Consider the following 22695-nt stretch of genomic DNA (forward strand, 5'->3'; position numbering starts at 1 on the left):
ATGAGTTATTTAATATCAATCTGATCTGTAAGCCTCCACTCAATTCACAATTAAAATTTCTTTATTTTCAGTATTGAGTTGAGTAAGTTGGCTTGATACTGATTTAGATATCCCCTGCCAAAGGAGAATACTAAGTGGTTTGAGCAGTTTTAGTGCCTAGCAACGAATAAAGTGGGCAGTTTGAATACACTTAGAGTTGCCCCAGAAGTAAAGCAAATTATCTGCTTTTAAAACAACCAATGGAAAATCCACACCTCTATACTGAAGCAGAAGAGGTATCCATGACTTGTCATTGGCTCAATAGCAATTGTTTTTATCTGCTTGAAAGTGAGACTGAGAACACTCTGAGACCTGAAGTTCCTAATTAGCAGTACCAGAAGTCACCACGAGATGAGAGTGGTGTTCGCAAGGTTTTCTTTGGCTGTTTCTATAATTTCTCTGGTAGGAGACATGCCTCTGTTGGTATACCCACCTAACGCCAACCATCGTTAGTTTTGTTCTATCAATTTTCACAAGTATTTAGCAAAGAAATTGTTATACTCTTTAATATAATTAGATTTGCATTATTTTTCAGGCTTCACTTTGTTTTAGATTCTTTATGCGTGTCGTCTGACCTTTCCCCTGGACAAATTTTTAAACCCTGCTCCAAACCTGATTCGCTGAATAGTGTCTACTTTCCTTTGAACAAAATTCCAATTCACTAAAAAATGCTAGATGGGGGTGGTGTCCTCCATTCTTGTATTAGTGATTTTGGCATAACACTTGTTCACTATGAGCAAGCAGAGCTAAAGAACACTGTGACCCAAGTGTCTTTGATATGTCGTGTCAAGAATCTCTACCCTGGGTATCATGGATGGATGAAGTAGAATATCCATAACCAATTGGTTGCACTACACCTACCTTTACCCTGTACAACACAGAGCTTGTAGGAGGAAGAAATACTAGGTGCTTGCCTCGTTCAAGGCTATCCCATCATTACTGAACTGAGTGAGGGGGAGTGCTCTCTCATCTTGGTTACACTAGGGTATGCCTTCTGTCATACTGAGTTGGGAATGGGGAAAATAGAGGGAAGAGAATATAGCGCGTGTGTCAGATATTATCAATGCTTTTACTGAGAATTAGTACACCCCACAAGAACAGAACTCACTACCATCGAGTCATTGCTAACTTACGGTGAGCCCCTGTAGGTTTGCGAGACTGTAACTCTTTACAGGAGTAGAAAGCTCAGTCTTTCTCTTACAGAGTTGGTTTTCCAACTGCTGACCATGCATAGACATTATTAAATAAACATTTCACCAATTTCCACTAGCCATAAGGAAAATAACCTCTGTGAGTGAGTGTGTGTGTGTGTGTGTGTGTGTGGTTGTAGTTTGTTGGCTTTAGTGAGACAGAAACATTTAATTTTATTATATTTTTGCTTATTCTCTTTTTCCATCCTTTACGAGAATGCCTGTATTTTAAAAGTTTTCCTGTTTTGCATTTAATGATCTCTCTCATGACAGTGTTCATCCTGTCTACTTTTTGCTTTTGATAGCATTTCATTTATTCTCTATACTATCACTACTACTCTCTGTAAAATCGATTTTCTTTGTATAAACTTTCTAATCCAGCTTCAATGCTACCTCAGACTCATTGCTTATTGCCATCTGGAACTCAGACAGGTCCACCCTGTCTCTTCCTGCTATACCTTCTTTCATGTTGTCTGTGCTTCAGTGAATCTCTTGAGTTTGCTTTAAGATTACAGATCACAAACACACTTTTGTCTTGCCTTTGTTGCTGTACTCTCCCTATGATAAAGCATTTTTAACGTGCATACCTTTGAAAGAAGGGAAAAAGCAAATATGTATGCTGTATTGAAGCATTAAAATAAAAGTAAACTTATGTAATGAGGGTCACCCAATTTCATAAATTGTTCCACAAGATGTATCACAAAGAAGATTAATGATGTGTGATTTAAATTAATTTTCTAACTCTTTTATAAGTAAAAATTTTATGGCAGCAAGATTTATTTATTCAGTTTTTAGTTTCATCACTCTGTTATGATAAACATATCACATTCAGAGCCATTATTGACATTTATGGATCTGTTCCACAAAATTTTAGAAACTGTTTTGTTAAAAAATACATATTTTTAATTTACAATTACTTTTTAACCTATAAAATATGCTTTGAAGTAGGTATTTGAGGGATTGTTTCCTCCAGACAAACTTGAGATAAAGAATTACTAATATGTTTAACCTTAGACATTTGTTAAATGCACAGGTATTTTTTATATAATTACTTATTTAGCGATAAACTATATCTACAATGTTCATTTTTTGTATATTTTCTTTATTTGTAAATTTCCAGTCTTTTATCAAATGTAATTATTCTGTCATTAAAATTCAAATTGTCTTGATAATGAGAGAGTGAGAACAATACACAAGTGAAAAAAAGATAAATCTATTGTATTGTGAGGCATGCAAAATTGCATGTATGTAAAACAAAGCTTGGAGACAGTTTATATGTACACATACTAGAGTAAGTAAGAAGAAGTATTGCTAGAAAACCATCTTTAAAAACTCACTTTCATCAAGTCAACTCTGTACTGTAGCAACCTGTAAGACAGAGTAGAACTGCCCTTTAGCTTCTGAGGCTTTGAACTCTAACAGGAGTTGACAGTCTCATTTTTCTCCAGCAGAGCATCTGGTAGCTTTGAACTGCTGTCCTTATAATTAGCAGTTCAATGGACAACCCATAATAGCACCAGAGCTCCCTACACAATCCTAGATATTCCTATTAAAGAAGAACCAGGAAAATATCAAGCTATTGTTTCCTGACATCCCCTCTGTCTATGTGCATCTCTGGGCAGTACTGCCGTCTTCCAAACTCTTCCTTGAAGAATTCCTTGCTGTTTTATTTACACTGTGCCGAAATCGCTTTTGGATTCTTGAGGATGTGAAATTGTGTTTCTGTAGTTTGGTTGTCTGTTTTTTTAGTTTTAGAAACTAAAATAAATCTTAGGAGGCAAAATCAGGGTTGTGGGGTGGATAGTTTTATGGAGAAATCATCATAAAATAGTCCCTGAGAGCCTCAAAAATTGAATAAGTCCCTTGTTGTGATTGGGTTGGAGTGGTGGGAAGGGGATCCTCAAGTTCTTTGCAGCTGATTTCTAACAAGTAGAGTTTCCAATTTTCTTAAAACTTCTTCATAATAAGTCTCAATGACCACCTGTGTAATTTAAGAAAATCTATCAAGAGGACCCTTTTGTAATTCCAAAACACAGTTGTCATAACTTTCTGAGCTGATGTCTCTATCTTGAGCTAGCCCAGTAGATTCCTTTAGATATCCAATGATTTGATGGGAGCATGACATTTTTTATGCCCTGGGGGCAGAGTGGGTTATGTGTTGAGTTTCTAATTGGAAGGTCAACAGTTTGAAACCACCAACTACTCCTCGGAAGGAAGATGAGACTTTCTACTTCCACATAGAGTTACAGTTTGTCAACCTACAGGGCAGTTCTACGCTGTCCTATGAGGTGGTTATCACTCCACCCCCGTAACAACCCTACAGTAAAGAATCGAACTATGTGGACCCGGTAATGATTTAAGGAGTAGAAAGAGTAATCTTCCTCTCATAGATCAGCCATTGGCTTCAATTGTTTCCCATTTATCTTTTTCTTCTCTAGTAAAATCTGGCTTAGACTCTAGTACAATCTAAATCTCTGACATATGGAGTGAAAATAGAGAAATCATCAAGAACACACAAATAATCTTATATTTCTGACCAGAGACGAGAGTCCCATCTGAGACAGATTATGAAGAAAATTGTTTGGTTTTCTATATTTACTCTCCTAATTCTACCCCAACCAATACATGCAAGCAAGTAACCAAAATCCAACACAACAAGCAGTGAGACTATAGAGTGTAGATTAGCTGCTGGGTGGCAGAGACACATGTTCTGCCTATCTGGAAAGCATTGGAAGAACATTGTATATATTCCCACCAGAGCCAGACTGCAGAGGATTTTGACAGGATAAAGAATATTTTCTATAATACTTAAAATGTATGATATGCATTCTAAAATGACTCGACATAAATGAGCTGGAAATCAACAACTCTCAATGGAGAATCTGAGTTGACACAGTGCATGACCTGGCAACATTTCTTTGCTTTGTTTTTACTTAAGATTGACATGATTTTAAACTGACTCAATGGCAACTACAGAAAACAATAATGAGGGAAGAAAATACATCACTAAGAGTAGGAGATCTTACAATATTGGCAAGATTGAAAACTCTTGGAATTATGAAACTAAGTGAAGAAAATGCACAGGTGACAATTACCAAGGAGTTAATTACTTGATTTTATTGTTGTGCCAAAGAAATGAAATGAGAAGCTGATTAAAAGTGGACAAGATCATTGAAATGATCCTAAGAAATTATAAGTTAGATAGCATAAATGAATTAGATTTAAATAGAAATAATTTGGAAAATGCAACAGTATAGCATATATTAAAAATCATTAAGAAATGGAATTGGAATGATAGAAATCATATAAGTAGATGATGTAAGTGTAAAAGCCAAAGGTATGGCTGTTGAGGACATTTCTTCTGAAAGCAGCAGTGAAATTCACACCTGACCCTTCTCCCTTCCTATCGCATCATTGTGGTGCTAGAGAGGGAGGATGGATGCGACATTCTTGATTTAAGTCCAGGTTTGATTAAAACAAGAAATAAACTGAATGGTGAGATCACAGGTTGGTAAAAGGTTCAGTTGAGAGAATAAAGGATAGAAAATCAGACGATACTTCAAAGAGAAGTGTAAAGAAGATTCAGGTGTCGGAGATTCAGGTGTTAACAAAAAGTAACTCTTGGGAATCCGTGAATAGCTAAATGGGCCTTCCATACAAAACTGAATTTCCTTGGTCTCCTCTGGAGAGAATAGAGATGTGCAGGTAAATTGGGGCTAGTGGGATTCTGCTGAACCTGATCATTTTTTCTTGAGGGGAACATGTACTAGAGATTCAGGTGCTATATCTCTCCTAGGTTTAATCAAAGCATTTATTTAACTTTTGCATATTGAATTGCAAGGAGTGTGGTCAGCTGAGGGGGTTATTCTTTAGAATGCTAACCCACGGTCATTAATAGGAAACCACAAGTCTCTCCTATGGGGAAAGGAGAGGCTTTCCACTCCTATAAATCGTCCCAGATTCAGAAACTCACAGGAGCAATTCCAACTTGTCCTGCAGGGACACTGGGTCTGAATTGACTAGATGGCAGCAAATTTGGATTTGGTTTTACTGGATTACAGAAATTTTGATTGAAATAATGATTCTATTCCATTAAGAAAAACGATTTTGACTCAAATGAAACTTCTATCAAATAAGGAAATTTAAAAGTAGATAAATCAAGTTTATTTCCAAAAATTGAACAAGTGAGGTAGGACTAGAGAGGTCCATTTCATAAAATAACACTTAAATGATGTTGATGGAGTAATTTTACAATGAAAAGCACATTGTAAGATTTGAAAACACAATGAGAATGAGGCATGTTTTAGCTTTCCCCGCATGGAACTTTTTCCAAATTAACATGTAAATGATTTTTTTTAACAATTTATTGGGGCTGATACAATTCTTTTCATAGTTCATACATATACATACATCAATTGTATAAAGCACATCTGTACAGTCTTTGCCCTAATCATTTTTTTCTCTTTTCTTCTTTTACATTTTATTAGGGACTCAAACAACTCTTACCACAATCCATACATATACATACATCAATTGTATAAAGCACATCCATACATTCCCTGCCCCAATCAATCTCAAGGCATTTGCTCTCCACTTAAGCCCCTTGCATCAGGTCCTCTTTTTTTCCCCCCCTCCCTCCCCATTCCCCCCTCCCTCATATGCCCTTGGTACTTTATACATCGTTATTTTGTCATATCTTGCCCTATCTGGAGTCTCCCTTCCCCCCTTCTCTGCTGTCCCTCTCCCAGGGAAGAGGTCACATGTGGATCCTTGTAATCAGTTCCCCCTTTCCAACCCACTCACCCTCCACTCTCCCAGCATCGTCCCTCACACCCTTGGTCCTGAAGGTATCATCCACCCTGGATTCCCTGTACCTCCAACCCTCATATATACCAGTGTACAGCCTCTGTCCTATCCAGCCCTGCAAGGTAGAATTCGGATCATGGTAGTTGGGGGGAGGAAGCATCCAGGATCTGGGGGAAAGCTGTGTTCTTCATCGATACTACCTCACACCCTAATTAACCCATCCTGACATCTACACATATTCATTCTGATTTTGGTAGAAATATAGTTCTACAAATTGATCATAATACGGGGGTTAAATAGCACGATAATTTCTCATAGGAATAGTGTTACAATTGGAGGTCAGTTAGGAATGCAACATCCAAAAAATAATATGATATAAATATCAACTCTCGTGTCCAATTGTGCCATGAGAACAAAAATACAACAGCTATAAAATCTTTTAAGTATGCCATAGAAGAGTAAATTAGGATCTAAGTTATTAATATAGAGAATCTGCTTATTGTAAGTCTACTAAACAAGGATTCTGCAATTACTCTACCAGCAGCATGTATATAACATCATAATATTGACCAACAGAAAGCAGTGGATTAGCTACTGTGGTAAGTCAAAGCATCTATACTTCAAAAGAAAAATTACCGTATTAAGTAATTGGAAATAATACAGATAGATACTTGGATACAGACATTTCATTAGTAAAATGCTGAATGAACACAGGAAATTATAATGCATTATTAAGTAAAATGTAATCCCTTGAGAAACGTGAAGAACATATGTATTATTTGTGTATGTTTGTTGTTGTTGTTGTTGTTAGGTTCCATGCAGTCATCCCTACTCAAATTCCCACTCTGCACCACTAAACAGACGGCAGTCTTGCACCATTCTGCCCATTGTTTTTCTTCTCGAGCCCCTTGTTGTGGTATACTGGGGCAGTATACATGTTGAGAACTGCCTTCTCTTTTGCTGCCTAATTTACCAAAAATAATGTCTTTCTTCAGTGACTGGTCTCTCCTGACAATATGTCCAAAGCATGTAAGTCTCATGATCCTTGCTTCTAAGGCGCACTCTGACTGTTTTTGTTCCACATCAGGTTTGTTGGTCCTTTTGAAAGACCATGGTACTTTTCAGTATTCTTTGTCAGCAGTTCCAATTCAAACGCATCCATTCTTCTTTGGACTTCCTTAGTCAATGTCCAATTTTCACATGCATATGAGGCAATTGAAAATCTCATGGTTTGGGTCAGGCAATCCTTAGTTTGTAAGGTAAAATCCCTGCATTTTCAACACTTTAAAAAAGATCTTGCTTCTCAGATTTACCCGATGCAATGCATTGTTTAATTTCCTGTCTGCTGCTTCCAACATCATTGATCGTGGAAACAAGCAAGACAAAATCCTTGATAACTTCAAACTCTTCTCCATTTATCATGATGTGAGTTATTGGTTCAGTTGTCAGAATATTGGTTTCTTTACATTGAATGACAATTCACACTGAAAGATGAAATCCTTGATCTTCATCAGCAACGATTTTAATCCTTACTTTCATCAAGTAAAGTCATGTCATCTGCATATTATAGATTGTTAATAAGCCTTCCTCAGATCCAGACACCACATTCTTCTAAATATAATTCACCTTCTCTAATTATTTGCTAAGCATAAGGTTTAAATAAGTATGATGAGAGGATACAACCCTGACACACACCTTTCTTGACTTTAAACCATGTAATATTTACTTGCTCTGTTTGAACAATGGCCCCTTGATCCATGTATGGGTTCTGTATGAGCACAGTGAATTATTCTGGAATTTCTACTCTTCTCAAGGTTCTCCATGGTTTTTTTTATGATCCAAAGGGTCGAATGCCTCGTCATAGTCACTAAGACACATCTTTCCGGCATTCTCTGCTTTCAACCAAGATCAATCTGACATCAGCAAAGGTTTCCCTTATTTCAGGTCCTCTTTTGAATCTAGCCTGAACGTGTCAATGTGCTTCTTTCTGCAAGCATTATTGGTTGATCTTCAGCAAAGTTGAATTTACATGTGATATCTATGATATTGTTCTATGTTTTGAGCAATCTGTTGTGTCACTTTTCCTTTGAATGGGTGCAAATAGGGATCTCTTCCAGTAAATTGGCCAAGTAGCTGTCTTCCAAATTTCCTGACATATATGAGTGAGTGCTTCAGTACTTCATCAGCTTGTTGAAAAATGTCTAATGGCACTTCATCTATTCTTGGAGCTTTGTTTTTGGCTGATGTGTGCAGTGCAGCTTGAACTTCTTCCTTCAGTGTCATTGTTTCATGCTACCTTCTGAAATGGAGAACGTCAACTAGTTCTTTTTTGTACAGTGGCTCTGTGTATTCGTTCCATCGTCTTTTTATGCCTCCTTCATCAGTTTATATTTTGCCCAGAGAATCTTTCAATATCACAATTCAAGGCTTGACATTTTTCTGGAATTCTTTAAGTGTAAGATATACTGAGTTTCTTCTCATTTGTTTTCCTAACCATAGGGCTTTGCACCTTTCCTCACAATGATTTAATTGTCCTTCCCAAGCTGTCCCTTACATTTTTCTGTCCAGTTTTCTGACTCCATCATTTCTTCCATTTGTCTTAGCTACCCTACTGTTCATAGCAAAGCCCGGAGTCTTTTCTGACATTGCTCTGATCTTTTCTTTCTTTCCTACCTTTTTAATGATAGTTTACTGAATGATACTCTTGTGTCTGCCCACGGATTATCAGGTCTTCTGTCATTAGCGTTCAGTGCAACAAATCTGTTCTTGAGATGTTCTCAAAACTGTGGTAAGATTGACTTAAGGTCATATTCTGGTTCTCATTAACTTGTTTGATTATCTTAGCTTTGTCCTGCATTTCTACATGAGCAGTTGATGATCTCTTTTATGGTCAGCTGCTCCTGATAATGAACTTCTCCATGGTCTCCTCCCATAGATGCAGTCAATTTGATTACTGTGTATTCCATTTGAAGAAGTTCATATATATTGTTGCTGTTTGTGATGTCGGTAAAAATGTTTCTCTGCAAATAAGTTATTGGTCCTCAAAACGCCACCATTGGTCTATTAGTTTTTTGTACTGTGGTAGCTTTTACACATCTGTGATGCCACGAGAGACGTCACGAGGGTTCCACATGCTGGGTCACCCAAAGCGAACTGATTTCACTGGAGCTTCCCAACAGAAAATCGACTGAGAAAAAAAAAATCGGCTACCCACTTCAGAGGAAATCATTGCTGAAACTTTCTGTATAGCATGACATTTTACTTTTAAATCATTTTATTGGGGGCTCATACAATTCTTATCACAATCCATACATCTATCCATTGTGTCAGGCACATATGTATATTTGCCATCATCATTCTCAAAACATTTGCCTTCTACTTGAGCCCTTGATATCTGCTGCTCATTTCCCCCCTCCTTAGTAATATCATTGATTTAGACCACAATATAAAACGTAAAACACTGTTGAGAAAAGGAATATATACACATCTAGGACAACATTTTAGATCAAAATAATGCATGGATTGTTGACTTGCACAGATTACAATTTTAAGTAGGATTTTGGAGATATGGAGATGTTCTGGTAGCAAGTGTCTGCAGAAGGTAGCAGCTTTGGCTGGCCCATTTGAGCAGCATCGGAAAGCTATCGCCATCTATGAGCAGGTTGGGGAGATCCTATGGGCAAGTCTTTTTTGAAGCACAGAGCAACAGATGACATCTTTAAAGCAGCTCTCTGCAACTTGGTATTAGATAAGTTAGCTACAAAATTGCTCTTGAGAAACATGAGGAAAGATTTCTAGCATTTACTGACTCAAGAGAATTTAAATTATGGGAAAATCTTCTAAAAGCATATGAAGAGCAAACCAGTGAAACTTACACTGAAGTAGTAAAGGGGTTTGACTCAATAGCTCACTTGGATCAGTGGCTCCAAGGAGATGGAGATCTAAAATTAATATTTATAATTTTGTGGCATGTAGCTAATGAACTCCTCTTTATGTTTGTCATAGAGCCAAGTATTCTTTATGGAATGCTCATGTAATGGCTTCATTTGGTGGCATAGGAACCAAACGATCTCTGTATTATTTAAGCTATGTCTGTGTGTGATGGCAATTTGTGGATATGGTGTGTAATTCATGCTTGCCATAGTCCCAGGGTTTCCTGAAAAGTACTTCATCATCTTATTCCTATTACATCGCTATTTTCAGAGTCCATATTTAATTTTGTCACATTTTATGTAATTTTTCTTAGACTTGAGTACTCAGCCTAATTGCTTTAATATAGGCTTTGCATAGTTTCTATATTTTAGCATCTGGCTGCATTCTCTACATATGTGTTTTCTTTCGATAGTTATTAGAAATGTGTTTAATACATTCTTCATTAGAAATGGTTTATCTTTTTGGTATCCCGTGACTATTTTGATGATGCTAGCTCCAAGTTCCAGTGGTTTTCATGCTGTTGTGTATGCTAACATGTGCATGACAAAACTTCAGTCCTGCTTGGGTCTGCTGTCCGCATCCACACTGTGAGGAAGAAGGCATCCTGACAGTACTTGCTTGTTCATTAGTGTCACAGAGGGTCTAACTCACATGCACTTGCACACACGCACATAAGGAAAAAAATCTATAAGACACTAATTTTCACCATTCTTTTGGATACTTTGTCTCAGTTGTATGGAGATGCCTTTCTTTATATACTTATAAAGGTGTTCAGTTGTCTCGACTAGTTTTCCCTGGTGTTTACTGTCATACATTTTCCCATGTTGTTATACACTCAGACTTCGGTGTCTATGGGCTCTGCCTCTTTGCCTCCAAATAACGAATCCTGAAAAATATCCCCTCCCTCAAAGCCTCCTGAGAAAGCAACAAAGTGATCACAGCATCCCCGCAAAAGCTAAGAGGGACCCTAAAATGCTATTTATATTATATTGGGTACTATAAGCATTATAGGGACAAATTAAAGTATTAGGAGAATGTCTGCAGGTTAGTGTATAAAGATAAGTTTTATGTGAGCAGACTGCAAAAACTTCATGGAAAATATTCATTATCACTCAATTCCATTTCTCCAGGAACTTTCTGAAGTGAACTTCTATGGGTTTGGGTATTGGTACTGGAGTGTGTGTGAACCCAAACCAAACTCAACATGCATATCCAGGGACAAGTGTATTATCTTCTGTGTCACGGGGAGAGCAGAATAGATTAGATCATATGTATCAAAGCTTGAGAATACATGTATATAATTCTATCTGCTTACTTAACCTGATGTGGTTAGGTGGGGAGGAAGTGGGTACTGGGTTTACTATATACTCAGATGGACAAGTATCTTAATTTGCTTCTAAGGGTCATGGTTTTTCTCTTAGCTGATACAATTACGTATAGTGCATTTGAAATCTGTCCTATTTGGGGGGATTAAAATAGCATGCGCTTTCTTGATTAATGAAGTTGATGCTACTCATTAATGCTATAAGAAATCCTCCTGGTCATGTGCATTAGGCGTTGGGCTGCTAATCACCAGGTCAATGGCTGCGAACCATAAAGTCACACCCACCAGCTACTCTGCAGGAAAAAAATGAGACTGTTGGCTCCCATAAAGATTTTCAATCTTGGAAACCCTAAGTAGATCAAAATGCATAGGGGTTAACTTGATGGCAGTGGGTATTAATGCTATATATTGATAGTATAGTTTAGATATTGTCTCATTTACTGAATATCTTGTCCATATTTTGCAATGTATGTGTTACCAGACAATATCTATTGTTCTTTCTGAATTGTGGTGATTAATGAAAGATAGTGAAATTTCCCATGTTATGCCCGATACTAATTTGTATTTGAATGTTTTTTTTTAAATTTTCTGCTACAGAGTAGGGTAGGATTGTGTTGGCAAAGGTAAAGTGGGTGTGCTCAGACCAAGATCAGAACTGTAAAGCCATAGGCGATGATAAATTGGCCAATCTAGGGTGAAGAAGAAAGCAGGCAACATAGTTGAAAAGAACCAGCTGAGGTCATATTGCGAAGGGTCCTGCCTCAAGTGATAAAGCAAGGAATCTCTGGTATTTTGATGTGGTACTCTGTGCAATATAGACTGGTGGAGCAGCAAGTTCAAGGATGGCATAATGTCAATTCAGGAGGATGGTAAGGATCAGAAGGCATGTCGATATTGTTTGGAGTTCTGTAATCCCATGAGATAAGCAATGTTGTTCCTTCTGAAGATGAAATGAAAGCTAGTTATCAGATAAGGTAAACTTTAGGATGAAGCCCAGTTACACCTTCCCTGGTTTTAAGTCTGTTCCCTTTGGAGAACACTAGCCAGTCTGTGTGTTTGCTTCATCATGAGTTAGTAGTTCGTTTCAATGTATTAAAATAATCTCCTAATGTGACAACTAAAGTAAAATCCAAATCTCTTTTAAGGCATTTTTTTATGATCTACTAAAAGCCCCCTGTCTAAAGAAGAGGTATGGCTTTAAAATTTGCATGTGTAAAATTTTGTTATATCATTCAGAGTTATTGTTAGTATTGAAAGAGGCACTAGGCTCAGTGCCTGGGTTAACAATTTTTCTTTTATATGCACATGAAAATACTAAAAATAATTGTGGTGGCTAGACCAGAAGATTAAAGAAAGATGGGAAAAAAAAGTCAAGTACCAGTGTGCAACTATATGTGTTTTGATAGCTCATTGAAGTACTCTGCTTCACTCAAGACGTGTATAAATTAGGTTTTCAAGGTTCACTGAATGCTAATTATGAACAATTCAGTGATGCTATATTACAGTTCTTGTATTTTAGTAACTCTGAGAGTTAGTTCATAATTCAAATTTCTTATAGGAAAATTCAGCTTTGGGAGCAACATTTTTACAGCTTGTATTCTTTGCATTCCTTATTGAATGATAAAAAGATATGCTTACACACACAACTTAAATGAGTGAATGCTAGGTACACACAAAAAATAAAGATAAGGCAAAACTGTCAATAGCACTTATTTATAAAGGCAGAACCATGCCTGTTGGACTAACACATGTGACAAGAAAGTAGAGAAGCGAGAAAGAAAATAATAGATGTATGATTGTGAAAAGCCTGAGTCACCAGAGTGTGGATATTAATGAGGTCAACCGTGTTCACTTAGGAACATAACATTTGGCATATGTTTTCCTTGGAATATAAATGCTTAAAGTGAAGCATTTTCCCCAAAGACAGTCGTCCATCTCTGTGTCTTCAACAATTGAATCACCTTCTCTGACACAGATATGCACCCCCACGTCTCTTGACTTGAATTTCAGGTAAAATAGTGAGGTGTCAGCTAAATCCATATAGATGAAGCACACCAGTCTGTGTAATCCAAGATTTATAAAAAATTAAATCTAAATATGGAGAAGGGAAATGGTTTAGAGTTCAAATTTTGAATGCCCATTTTGTCAAGAAGGTAATGAATGACAGTGAAAGCCCCAAATATATTTTGCTGGGTCCCCATTGTGGATTTAGCCTGAAGAGACCCTCCTCTGACTGTGGCCCAGGCATGCAAATAGCCTTCCTAGCAGACAGAGAGCATTGAAAAACCCGTCATGGAAACAGTAATTAGGTCAAAATGCAATACCTTATCATTTGATATTCCCTTTGATTAATTTTGTTAGGTCTATTTAAAAAAATATTTCTGCTTTCTTTTTGTTTTAAAGTTCCTGTGTTTTATTTTACCATCATTGTTTTTCTTTTGTTTTTACTTTATATATTTTTCTGCATATGAAATCCAGGATAAATAAATGTACTGAGTCAGTGACTGGATTAATAGTTTTTATTTTCCACCTTTCTCCTTTCTTTGTCCCTCCGTGATTGCTTTATAGCCAATGTACTACAACTCTCAGGTTTATTTTGGTATATAATTACCAGGACTTGCTGCAAGAGAAGGACGGGAAGATTTATATGTTTGGTGATGGTATTGCATAGTGACAATTGTATAAACACAGTACTATTTTAAATTTTTAAATATTTTATAGTTATTTAAGTGAACGTTTATATAGAAATTCCATTTTCAATCAAGAGTTCATACACATTTTGTTGTGGCATTCGTTGCAATCTGTAATATATTCCGTTCCCTATGTCCTATTTGGATTTTTCCTTTCTATGTCTTCAATTTTTCTGTCTCTCCCTCTGATCTTGGACAAATGCTGTCTTGTGAGTTTCTTATAATCAATCGTTCTGAAGAGTACATGATACAAGTGGTTTGTTTTAGACTCTTGCCTATTACTTGGCTGACTGAAGGCCTCTGGGTAACCCTATTTTAAAGCTGTTAGGACTGCCATCATGTTTCATTGTCTTGTCTTTATTTCCCTTATTTGGGCAAGAGAGACCAGTAGGTTGGAGTCCCCCTCCCACCCCAGGATCCCCCCCCCCACACAAAAAAATCAATCCCCCCACCAAACATATTGTTGACATATTAATTCCCAGCACAAGTCGAAATGAATACCACTTTAGAGATTGAAAAGCATGCGTGCATACTAAGAAGACCAGAGGAGAGTTTGTATTGAGGTATACATCGAACTGCTTACCACAGGTCAGCAGTCCAAACTCCCCAATCATTCTGTGTCTTTTTCTGTATTCTGGAAGCGTTTGTGTGGTATTGTTGCCAGGTATTTTTTGCATATTTGGTAGAATTGCACTGTGAAACTGTCTGATCCTGGGCTTTTCTTAGTTGATAGTTTCTTGATGACCTGTTCTATTTCTTGTTTTCATAGGTATGTTTAGGTTTTCAATATCTGTCTGCATAAATTTGAGTAGACAGTGTGTTTCTGGGTATCTGTCCATTTCTTCTAGATTGTCAAATTTGTTTGAGTACAGCTTTTCATAGTGATGTGTTATAATTCCTTTTGTTGCCTTGGGATCTGTTGTAATGTCACCCTTCCATGTCTTATTCTGCATATTTGCATTTTTTCTGTTTTCTTTTTTCTCCCTTTGTTGTTTCCCAGTTGTCTGTCTACTTTGTTAATCCTTTCAAACACCACCTTCTTGTCTTGTTGATGTTTTCCACTTTTGTTTTGTTTTCCATGTCGTTTATATCTGCTTTCACCCTTAGGGGTTCTTTCCTTCCTTTATTGGACTGATTGTGTTGTTAAGTTTGTTCTAGTTCTTGGAAGTATTGTGTTAAGGTGCTAATTTTTAAATTTCTTCTCTTTTTGGAAGTGTGTAGATAGTTATTAATTGGCCTCTAATTACTACTTTCGTTGTGTCCCAAAGGTTTTGATATGTTGTAAAATCAGTCTTGTTTTTCTCAATTTTTTAAAATTCTCTTCTTTATTTACTTTATTACCAGTCATTTTTGAGTATTATGTTGTTCAATCTTCATGTGTTTGTCTTTATGTTTCTGATCATTTTATTTTGGAATTCAATTTTATAGCTCTGTGATCTGAGAAGATTGATTATAGGATCTCAAACCTTTTGAATTTGTTGAGGCATGATTTGTGGCCTAATATGTGGTTTGTTCTTAAGAATGTGTGTTAGAGAAGAATGTATACTGTTGTTTTGTTGAAAGAAGTGTTCTTATATGTCTACAAGGTAGTGCTTATTGAATGTGTATTGAGCTTTTTGTGTCTTTGTTGGTTTTTTCATGACATTCTGTCTTTCCTTTTGAGAGTGATGTATTAAAGTCTCCTGTTATTATTGTCAGTGTCTATATCCTTTTTGCATTTTGTGCAGATTTGATTGACCTGTTCAAGGGCCGTTCATTTTCAGCATATTTGTTTATTAGTTATGGGTTCCTTATCTATTGTTCCCTTTTTCATTCTGTAGTGTCCATGCTGATCTCTTAATACATTGTTTTCCTCAAAGTCTATTCTCTCAGAGATTAATAATTCTACCCCGCTCTATTTTGTTTGCTGCTTGCTTGGCTTGCTTTTGTCTAGCTTCTGACTTTTAATCTGTTCATGCCTTTGTGAAGTGTGTTTCCTGTCGACAGCCTATTGATGGGCTTTGCTTTGGTATCCATTTTACTACTCTCTGTCTCTTTCCTGGTGCATTTAATCCATTAACATTCACTGAGATTATTAATATGTATTTATTAGTTATTGTAATTTTGCTTTGTCTTTATGTGTAGATGTAGTAGACAAATTATATTTCACGCAGTGAATCTGTATATTCTACCTATATTTTAAAAATACTTTTTTGCACGATTAAATAGTTTACCCATGGAATCCTTCAGTGCCACATTCTAAGATTTAATTTTTTCCTCAGTTCTTTCAGTAATTCCTTTGATAGACATATCAAGTGACTCAACACAGTTGTGGACAGATTCCATAAACTTGGAAGCATATCAGTAGAAATTCCTTGATGGCATACAGAGAGGAAAAGAGAGACCTTTAAAAATTATGGACATTTTCCTGTTTAACATAATCCTCAATGTTTTCAGCTTTATCTACTCCAGGACGCTCCACTTTTTCATCTGTGGTTTATAATTTATTGCAATAGCCACAAAAAACTCACTGTTCATGATTATGCATTATATTGTGGGAATGAACAGGTCATAATTCAGGTAGAGATGCTCAGGACAGAGTTGTTCAATCAAGACATGTTACAAAGTTCTTTCAGAGATGCTAATAAATACACAAAGGACCTGCCACCCACTATAAGCCTAAACTTTAAGGTCCTAAACTTTAAGGAGCAGCATTGTGAGTCAACAAACCCAGCTGCATGAATTGATTGCCAAGGCCACAACACTTCAGTCAGCTTCCACCTGAAGGTGTTCAGCTCCAGCACTGTGCAACAGAAATTCTAGCTCTCTCAGTGCAGTGCCTGAGATTCATGTCCCACAAGCCAGCTTCCTGCTCCACAATATCCAGCTTTCCTTACTGTGCGGTCTAGGAATCCCACTGCTTTCTTTCATGTCCTGACTCTTAGTTCACTGCTGCTCTTCCTCTGTCATTCTTCTGATGCCTGAGCAGTTTCCATATAAAGGTGGGTCACTATGCAAGGATATCTAGGCCTGGGGGCCTCTGTCCATTCCTGGCTCTGGCTTGCAGTACACTCTCCTCTACTACTTCTGAAATGGCTCAATATATGCAGCAGGATAACAATAAAATTTAGTCTTGTTAACAAGACCTCACAAATAATTCTCAGTATCTCCCCTTACCTTTTTCCAGGGATATAACAGGAAAAGGTCAATTGGTGGAATTTAGATACTTTAGTTAGAAGTTCCTTGCTGCAGAGAATTATCCAATTATCCAAAATATATGTAAATGGAATCTCAGAAAGCCAAAACTTGAATGAATTAGAGGAACTGTTGCTAAAAGAAATAATGGTTATATTTATTAAAAATTAATGACAAATATCAGCCCCACAGCTTAAGATCAATAAACAACTGTAAAATAGATAAACACACACAGATACACATAATAAAATAAAAATCAGCAATAAAAGTATCAATCCACCATTGCTTGAAGAAGGGTAGTTTTATTAAAAAGCAATATTAAGTGATAGAAATCAGGCTCCAAATCACTGTACATTATGTGTTTCTATGTGTAATACTCTATAGAGGCAAAAATATAAAGATCGAAAACAAATGGTGAATGACAATAAGTAAATACCATTAAGTAATCTGATTAATTTGTGAAGCAGATAACACCAATAATATCAATTATTAACATCTAAAGAAAAGGTGATATAAAAATTAGTGCTTAAAAATGCAAAAGTATCACATACAGTGGGAAAATGCGTATTCTAGACCTATTATCTATTACACTAACAGTACAATTATCTTTAAGATAAGTGCTGATTACTAGAATGAAAAAAAGCGGAATTGCGTCAAATTGATTGCAGTCATTAGTAGCTATTTATTTTAGAATAATGCTATTCAGTGATGTTTCCATATAACAGAAATGTTCAGTCATTGAAATTGTGCAAGTGAATAAAAGGTACTCAAATGAATGAACATGTTGATATTGAACCACAGAACAGATAGAAATAAATATAATTAGCAAAGGGTTAAAGAATATACAAAATACGACAAGATAGCTGCAGACCTCTATCTGCTCCCCTGATAAACCATATACCAAGCTAAAGAAGAGAATTAGGTAATATTCTTATAGGAAAATCGACATATTTACAGGACTTCTATAATTCAAGAAGTTGTGATGTCTATGCAGAGTGAATGTGGTTTCAAGACAATCTAGGAATGCTAAATCAACACTTCAAATTTATTGTATTGTGAATTCTAAGTAACAAATTGTGTCGATGCTCCCAGTAAATAGACTATTGCCACTTGATTACCAACATGAAGACTCCGTTTCAGTTTTCAACACACAGTAGGAATGCAATTCAATGTACTGTGTAACATGAACAGTTGGAAAGCATGACTTGTCATTATGCAACAGAGGTTGACAAGAAAAAATTTTGGGAGAACTTAGTGCCATTTCTCAGAATTAATTTTTAATGCATATTTTGGGGGGAACTATTATTCTTAAACAATACCCTCACAACTGATTGTTCAGAATAAAATAGAACTAGAAACTAATCTATTGATGCAAGTATTTTATGAGCAGTATTAGCAACATTAAGCATCTCAAAATTGTCGAACGGCTGCATTCTAAAAGAAAGCACCATTACTAGTATTATGAGTATTATAATATAGTATTATCAGATGATACTTGCACATATAATTTTAAGGATATAAGAAATGTTTTTTTTTTCCCTCTTGAGGGAAATGGCAGAACAGGAACAAGTTGGAAAGAAATCACCATCTTGAATTTAACAACGAGCAATTTGCACCTTATCTTGAAAACCCTTTCTGGATTCCAAGGACAAATCAGTGACAGTGAAAATATTCCAACTCAGAGTGAATCTGTGTGTGTCATACTGTAACTGTGTCCAACAAAAGTTTTACTTGCTGTGTGAATTGTGAAAGCAAGTCTCCAGAAGTTTCTTATGAAGTACTTCTAGATGACCTCACATCTCAAAAGTTTTGCTTCTTGGTCAAGAATGGTAACCATTTTCCCTACTCAAGGAGCCCATGTTTTTCAGCTACCTTAAAATAGCATCTTGGGATGCCACGTTTATGATGTAAATAGGGACTATATATTATAATAAAATTAAGTCAACTATATTATGAGATCAAATGTAAAACTTAAGACATTTCTTTTCCTTTAAATTGTACCATTACAAAGTATACTGCATGAGCCTTCAAAGTTTATGAGTATATTCTTTCTAATCCTCAAGAGAGATTACCAGATATAGGTGACAAGAATAAGCCTGTGATATATTTGAGATTTATGGGATTTTAGGGCTTTATTTGGAAATATACCAAATGATCTTTAAAGTTCTTTGCTATTACAGGAAGACCGTGTGTGTAGTACATGCAGTTATAAAAATAAATGAACACAAATTTGTAAAATTATCATTCCAAACCAATTGTGCTACTTACTAATTTTGTATATGCTCATCCATGAATAGTAAAAATTAAACTTTTAAAATATTGTAAGGGAAGAAAGAAATTTATGATGGACCTTTTCTAACAAAGACATGTTTTCAAGGTGAAATATTTTCCAAATAATATACCTATAATTGCTTCAAAGCAGAAATCTGACAGTGAAAGGGTATCTGTATAAATGACATAGCTTGATAGGTTATATATGCATTTGTTTATGAATATTTTCATTGTCTGAATTTATTCCATCTGTCTGCCCATTTTTCCCTGCCAGAAAAAAATATGCCTCTTATATTGGCTGCATTTAGGAAATAAATTATTTTCACATATAATTATTTGAGTTAGGTTTTCAAATTTTCTATTTGTTTTCCCACAGCACCTTAAATCCAATCCATAATTGGGAATACTATTGATTTAGCTTATACATATGAATAAGCTGTGTTAATTTTGATGCCAAAGCATAAGCTAAGAGAGGATTATATATGCATGCAAAAGATTTATTGGAGGCCATAAATAAGGAAATAAGTAGTAAGTACAATGAGAATGGCAGAACATTGGATCATAGTTTGGTTCTACGACTCTTCTGTAAGTTTGCTGTATTGTAATGCCTTGCATGTTGTTGGGATGCTGGAATATATGCCACCAGTATTTCACATACCAGCAGTCACCTGCGCTGGATGTGGTTGGGGGCCATTAAGTCAGTTCTAAGCCATAGTCTCACTGCACAATAGAACAAACTAATTCTTATGCCTGAGCCCATTGCTGCAGCCACAGTGTCAATTCATGTCCTCGAGGACCTTTCTCTCTCTTTCTCTCTCTCTCTCTGCCCCTCTACTTCATCTAAAATTATGTCATCCTCTAGGGACTAGTGTCTCTTGACAACCTGTTCAATGTACGTAAGATGAAGTCTTGCTGCTCTTGCCTCAAATAACCCTAGCCATATTTAGTCCAACAAATAGGTTTGTCCCTTTAGCATTTTATGGTATTTTCAATGTTCTTCTCCAGGATCACAATTCAAAAGCATCGATCTCCTTTGGACTTCTTTATTCAAGGTCCACGTTTCACATGCCTATGAGGGAACTGAAAGTACCATCACTTAAGTCAGGCACATTTTAGTCCTCAAAGTAGCGTCCTTGATTTTCAATACTCCAAAGAGGACTTGCTCACCAGATTTAACTAATGCAAGGTTTTTTGATCTCATGACTGGTGCCTCCATGAGCCATGGTTGTGTATACAAGCAAGACAAAATCCTTGATAACTTCAACCTTTTTTCCATTTCTCATGATCTTATTGGTTAATTTGTGAGGATTTGGGTCTTCTTTCCATTAAATTAAAACCTAATGGAAGGCTTCAGACGCTAGTCTTCATAAGCAAGTGCTTCAAATCCACCTCACTTCCAGCAAGCAACATTGTGCCATTTGCGTATCACAGATTTTGAATATCCATTCCTCCAATCCTGATCCCACATTCTTCTCACATAAGCCAACTTCTCTGAATATTTTCTAAGCATATCGATATAGTAAATATGGTGAGAAGACACAATTCTGTCATACACCTTTCCTGATTTTAAACCATGCAGTATGCTGTTGTCTATTTGCAAAACTGCCTATCAATCCATGTAAAAGTATCGATCTCCTTGAGCACAAAGAAGTATTCTGGAATTCCCATTCTTTACAGGGTTATCCATAGTTTGTTTAAGATCTAATCAAATACCTTTTCATACTCCATGAAAATAAGTAAACACCTTTCTGGTATTCTCTACTTTCAGCCAAGATGTATCTAACATCAGCTACGACAGCATTTGTTCCTTTCCCTCTTCTGAACCCATCCTGGATCTCAGGCAACTACCTGTCAATATATTGTTGCATACATTGTTGGATGCTGTTCAGTAAAAATTTACTGCCATGTGATATCAGTGATATTGTTCTACAGCTAGAGCACTCTGTTTTGTTATCTTTTTTTCAGAATGGATAGAAATATGTATCTCTTCCAGTCAGTTGGCTAAGTAGCTGCCTTCCAAATTTCCTGGCATAGATGAGTAAGTCCTTCTTGTGCTTCATCAGCTTGCTAAAACATTTCAATTGGTATTCCATGAATTCTACAAATTGGCCTTGTTCTTGGCCAATTCCTTCAGAACAATTTGAACTTCTTCAGCACTGCTGATTCTTGCTCATATGCTACCTCCTAAATGGTAGAATGTCAACCCGTTCCATTTGGTACAGTGACTTTATTTTTTGCACTTTTTTTGATGCTTGCTGTACCATTCAATACTTTACCCTTAAAATCATTCAAGGTTGCAATTCGAGGCTTGCATTTTTTTTCTGGAGTTCCTTCTGTTTAAAGTATGATGATTGTGTTCTTCCATTTTGGTTTTCTAACTCTATGTCTTTGTATAATTCATTAATGTATTTTAATTTGTCTTCTCTTGTTTCCTTTGAAATTTTCTGTTCAGCTCTTTGAGAGATCATCATTGCTTCTGTTTGCTTTATCTTTATGATTAAGAGCAAGCTTTTCAGTGCCTTTTGACATACACTTTGATCTTGTCTTTCTTTCCTGTTTTTAATGAGTTTTTGCTTTTTTCATGAATGATATTCTTGACATCCTCCCAGAGCTTACCAGGTCTTCTATCATAAATGTTCAATGTATTAAATCTGTTGAGGTGCTTTTGAATTTCAAGTGGAATAGACTCAATGTTGTATTTTGATTCTGGTGAACTTCCTTTTATTTTCTTCTGTTTTATCCTATACTTACATACAAGCAATAATTTGCCTGTTCCACAGTCAGCTCCCGGCATGTTTTTGTCTGATGATATTGAAATTCTATATGGTCTCTTCCTGTAAAGACATTTGATTTGTTTTTTTTGTGTATTGCATCTGGGGACATCCACATGTATAACCACCTTTTGTTTGGAAAAAAAGTTATTTGCTATGAACACTTCCATCTATTTTGCAAAATTCTGCCATCTGGTCTCCAGCTTTGTTTATATCACCAATTTCTTATATTCCAAATAAGTTTCTTCCTTTTTGTTTCTAAAAAATTACACTTGGAAGTGATACGTCCAATAAGTATCACTGCATCTTGATTATACGTTAAGCTGAATTCTTAACTGAAGTCTTTGGTAGAATGCGTGGATTGTTTCATCACTAGCTTTTGTGTTTTATGCATAAATTGAAAAAAAAGGTACATTGAGTGGATTTCCTTGAAGGCAGATAGATACTATCCGGCCACAGACAGCATTGTACATCAAGATTTATTTTCCCACCCTGTG

Source organism: Tenrec ecaudatus, chromosome 11 (assembly GCF_050624435.1).
Source record: "Tenrec ecaudatus isolate mTenEca1 chromosome 11, mTenEca1.hap1, whole genome shotgun sequence".
Taxonomy (NCBI): Eukaryota; Metazoa; Chordata; class Mammalia; order Afrosoricida; family Tenrecidae; genus Tenrec; species Tenrec ecaudatus.